Source organism: Otolemur garnettii, unplaced genomic scaffold (genome assembly GCF_000181295.1).
Source record: "Otolemur garnettii isolate 467f Iridium unplaced genomic scaffold, OtoGar3 scaffold00156, whole genome shotgun sequence".
Taxonomy (NCBI): Eukaryota; Metazoa; Chordata; class Mammalia; order Primates; family Galagidae; genus Otolemur; species Otolemur garnettii.
The window spans coordinates 2358666-2363860 of record NW_003852551.1 but is presented as its reverse complement, the minus strand read 5'-3'; the positions used below and the strand labels follow the sequence as shown (position 1 = coordinate 2363860).

The 5195-nt window shown below is 49.6% G+C and overlaps 1 protein-coding gene across 1 annotated transcript in view; it reads right to left on the bottom strand.

Annotated features, from left to right (window-relative positions):
- The window catches only part of CATSPER4 (cation channel sperm associated 4), a 27665-nt gene that overhangs the window by 11457 nt on the left and 11013 nt on the right, over nucleotides 1-5195 (bottom strand). The gene's annotated exons all lie outside the window — the stretch shown is intronic.

The following is a 5195-nucleotide window of genomic DNA, read 5'->3' as shown; positions in this document are numbered from 1 at the left end:
AAAAGAAAAGAAAAGAAAACTGAGGTGACCCAGTCTAGGTGATAGGATCATCCTTCATCCTTCCCATCACCTAACTGTGAAGAGATATTAACACTTGTCCCCAACCCTGCTCCTACCTGGCACCTGCCCGTTCATACCACTTTCTTCTATCTCTTTACAGAGCTAAGGGATCACAGAAGGGCAGAGGAACTGGCCAAGATGCTTGGAGAGGGTAGTGGGACCTAGGCTGTAACCCTGCTATTGACTTGCTATGCTGTGTGACCTTGGTGAAGGCCTCCCCTTTATCTAGGGCTCCATGTCCCCTTAGCACAGTAGGGGACTTGAACTTGATATTGGATGAGTCCCCTAAACTCTAGCCATCTGTAGGTCTGTTTGCAACAAAAGTCCAGGCTGAAATGAACAGATGTGTTGCTATAGAAGTCTCAAGTTTTTATTTGCGGGAGTGATGTTTGCATTGGGTCTCACTTTGTTTCTTCTATATGATTAACCAGTTGCTCCTGCCCCCTTATGGAAAGTCTATCCTTTTCCTGCTGATTTGTCGTATCACCTGTTATGTATCGAGACTAATTTCTAGGCCCAGCGAAGCGGCTCACACCTGTAATCCTAATATTCTGGAAGGCCGAAGCAAGTGGATTGTCTGAGTGCAGGAGTTTGAGACCAGCCTGAGCAAGAGCGAGACCCCATCTCAAAAATAGCTGTGCATTGTGGCAGGTGCCTACAGGGCCAGCTCCTCAGGAGGCTGAGACAAGAGGATTGCTTGAACCCAGGAGTTTAAGGTTTCTGTGAGCTATGGTGCCATGGCATTCTACTGAGGGTGACAAAGTGAAACTCTGTCTCAAAAATAAGTAAATAAATAAATAAAGCTGTGGTCTCATTCTTGCTCAGGCTGGTATCAATTTCCTGAGCTCAAGGGATCCTCCTGCCTCAGTCTCCCAGAGTGCTAGGATTACAGGCATGAACCACCATGCCTGGCCTATAGCTCACTGTAATCTCAAACTCCTGGGCCCAAGTGATCCTCCCTCCTCAGCCTGTTGAGTAGCTGAGACTTAAGGAAAGCAACACCATGCCTAGCTAATTTTAAAGTTTTTTGTAGGGACGGGATCTTGCTGTGTTCCTCAGGACAGTCTCAAACCCCTGACCTCAAATGATCTGCCTACCTCAGCCTCCCCAAATAGCTGGGATTACAGGCACAAGCCACCATGCTTTCTTTTTTATTCTGTTCTCTCACGTGTTTTCACTATACTGATACCACATTATCCTACTGTTACTCTGTAGTAAATCTCAGTATTTGGTTGGATAAGTCTCCCATCTTGCTTTTCCAAATTATCTTGGCTATAATTGGCCTTTCATTCTCCCTTACATAGATAAGAATCAGCTTATCATATTCTACAAGCAGCCTGTTGGGATCATGATTGGAAGTGCACAGTTATTATAGATTAGGTGAGAAATGATGTCTTTGTGATATTGAGGTTTCCTCCCTAGGGCAGTACTCTCGAGAGGCAATGGAGTGACCTGAGCTCTGAAGTCAGACCTGGGCTAGCACCCTGGCAATGTAAGAAAAGATAGGCCCTCCATAAGGGCATGAAATCACTTCATCTCTGGGCCTCAGTTTTCTCAATTGCAAAACAGAAATGACAATACTACCCACTTCCCTAGTGGTTTTTTTTTTTTTTTTTTTGAGACAGAGCCTCAAGCTCTCCCCCTGGGTAGCGTGCCGTGGCATTACAGCTCACAGCAACCTCCAACTCCTGGGCTCAAGCGAGTCTCCTGCCTCCGCCTCCCAAGTAGCTGGGACCACAGGCGCCCGCCACAACGCCCGGCTATTTTTTGGTTGCAGCCGTCATTGTTGTTTGGCGGGTCCGGGCTGGGGATTCGAACCCGCCACCTTAGGTGTACGTGGCTGGCGCCTTAGCCGGTTGAGCTATAGGCGCCGAGCCTTCCCTAGTGGTTTTGAGGATAAAACAATGCACATGGAGTACCTAGCACAGTGTTAGCACCTAGCAGGTGCTCAGCAAATCAAACCTGCTATTGGGAATGATTATCCCCTTCTACTCCTCTCACCAAAATTGCTATCTGCTTCCTAGATGCTTTATCAAGGATTCTTCTGTCCCTGGTAAGAGTCATGAACTCATGGAGGTTCTCTGCCACCTCCTGATATCTTTGTCTGTACCATCCTAAGAGCTCAGAGTGAGGCTTACTCCTAACTCAGGCTTGGTGAGGCATTGGGACTGGTGGTTGTTACCTTCTGTAGCAGGGCGAGAAAGGGCAGTGGGGGTCCAGTCTCCTGGGCCCTCAGTTGTGGGCCAGCTTGGGAGGGAACTAGCATACAGAAACCCCAAGTTATTACCCTGGCCCAGTTGCAAAGGACAGACAGAAAAAGGGAGACAGATGAGATGACAGACTAGCTGAAGGGATCAGACAGACAGATAAAAGTATAGCATCCCAGAAGAGATGGATGGGCAAGGGCAGAAGACCCATAGAGGTCACTATGTTGTGTTCCTGTCTCTAAACTCATTGATATCCCAAGCCTTGCAGATAGACAATTTGAAGGGTGGGTGGGGTGGAGGATGGCCATGCTCCCATTATTAGCTCTTCCTGGAGACACTACCTGATTTCCTGTCATCTTACTCCCCTCTCTGGCCAGCCAAAAGAGGGGCTGTGAGAGCCCTCAGAGAAGGATGAATGGAAACGGTGTATGTGGATACTTACCAGTTCCACCTCCAATAAGTAGCAGCAGCAGCAAAAGCCATTCCATGCCCATGTCTGTGCTGGTGATGGTCCTGGAGGGTGTTGGAAAGGAGTTTTGGCTAGAACAAGGGAACAGAAATCAGTCCAAGACAGTGAGGCTCTGCTCGAAATGGCAGCACCTCTCATCTGCCTGCTGAGCACACCAACCATCCCCAGGTGTCCAGACTTCTTCCCAGCAGGCCCCAGGGTGCTCTTCAGCACTGGGAATAACACTGATGGGAGAAGGATGGAGGGTGGAGTTTCCCATCAGTTGCAATCAGTGGGCCTCTGGGAACGCCCATTGCAACTGGTGAATATCCCCCAGGTCCCTAATCATAAGCCTTTGTTGAACAGTGGGCAGAACTCTGGACTCCAGCCTTCCCCCTACCAATGCCAAGGAACCTGTGTCTCAGAAACATGGCTGATCTCATTGTTCTCCCATCTCCCGGACTAAGAGTGAACTATTTGATTTTAGAGCCGGAAGTCAATCTCACCCTCTCCTCATTGCACAGATGAGGCCAAGTGACTCACCCAAGGACTGGAACCCAGGTTCCCTGTCACCCAGGGCAGCTCACTCTATTGCCTATGAGTGCCACAGCTTTCTTAGACTCTGCACTTCCTAGCTCAGGAACCTGATGAGGTTTTCAGTGGCCTTTGTTGTGAAGATCCCAAATAGGTCCCACGTTTCCCACCAGTCTTCATTCACCTGGCTCACAAAATCCTCCTGCTTTCTTCTACCCTCTCCTCCAAGAAGCCTGCCAGGACCCACAATTTAACCAATTACTGGGCTGTGACGGAGCTGCCTGTACTTATATGACTTGGTCAGTGGTGACCCCATCAGACTAGGCTTCCCAGAATGAAGGCCGGTCTCCACCTTCAGACAGGAAGACAGCAGGTAGGGTTGTCTCCTTCATCAGACAGGGTCTCCCAACCATAAGAACCAGACTTTATCACCCCAAATTTAGGACCTTAAGGGCAGGGATTATTAGATCTCTGTAAGGGTCTCTACAATTAAGTCAGAAATTTTCAGGGGTGCAATTCTTTCTCCCATTAGACTGGAAGCTCTTGAGGGCAGTCTGTGACTCTCTCCTCACACAGATAGGCTATTGGAAGATCTGTCTTCCTCATCAGACCGTGGGCAAGTACCCCAAGGGGTTGGAGATATCCACCAATCAGACACATTGATTCCAACATAAAACTTTATTGTCAATACACAGATGCCTGGTCCCCACTGACCTTGCCTTCCTCATCTTGATGCTTGGGTCCATTCAGGCTCCACCTAGCTCTGAGCTAGAGCAGGGACCAGGATACCCATCCTTAGGCCAAACCCTGGCTATCTTGGCCAGCAGCCCCTTCTGTACTCATCCTTGCTGCTAGGGCTCCCCCTCCTGTCCAGCCTTCTTCACCATCCTGGCTCCTCTGGACCTGGGGCTCACAGGCCACACCCTGCAGACGCTGCCACCCTCACAGCCCTTGGCCTCTGCCAAGGTGTAAGGGAGAGGATGGACTTGGGCCAGGCTGTGCCAAGCCATACTAGGGATGCAGGAAGACGCAGTGGCTGGGTGTGTGCAGGCCTCTTGGCTCCTGTCTTGGCGTCTCAGCGGCTGTTCTTGTGTTTAAGTATAGATGTGCTAGACTCATGAACCTGCAAAGCAAGAGGTCTCCCTGTCAATCCTCCTACCCTGACATGGAAGCCTCTCCCTTACTCCCCTACCCAAATCTTTATTTATTTATTTATTTTTTTGAGACAGGGTCTCAAGCTATCACCCTGGATAGAGTGCCTTGGCGTCACAGCTCATAGCAACCTCCAACTCCTGGGCTTAAGCGATTCTCTTGCCTCAGCCTCTCAAGTAGCTGGGACTACAGATACCTACCACAATTCCCAGCTATTTTTTTGGTTGTAGTTGTCATTGTTGTTTGGCTGGCCTGGGCTGGATTCGAATCTGCCAGCTCTGGTATATGTGGCTGGAGCCTTAGCCACTTGAGCTACAGGTGCTGAGCTGGCCCCTCTCCAAATCTTAATAGCTACTGCAGCCAGGCTTCCAGGTAAGCCCTTCATAGGTCTAACTTGATCCTACCTAGTATCCCCTCTAAGCTGGGAGCCCAGGCTGTATCCCAATCAGATGGTGTGGGAGGCAGAAAAGAAAATAATGTGGGTATGTGCCTTTTTCTCTCTAGAGGCTTTCCCCCTTGGGAGGAGGCTGTTTTTATGCACCCTAGATAGGATCCAGGGGTCCTTTGTCCACACTAGGCCTAAGTATCTGTCACCATGCAGGAACTCAGCTGGCTTTAAGCCACACATGCCAAAAGAGGGCAGGTATTAAGACTGTAAAGAAAGGGCTCAGCGCCTATAGCTCAACCGGCTAAGGCGCCAGCCACATACATCTAAGGTGGCGGGTTCGAATCCCCAGCCCGGACCCGCCAAACAACAATGATGGCTGCAACCAAAAAATAGCCGGGTGTTGTGG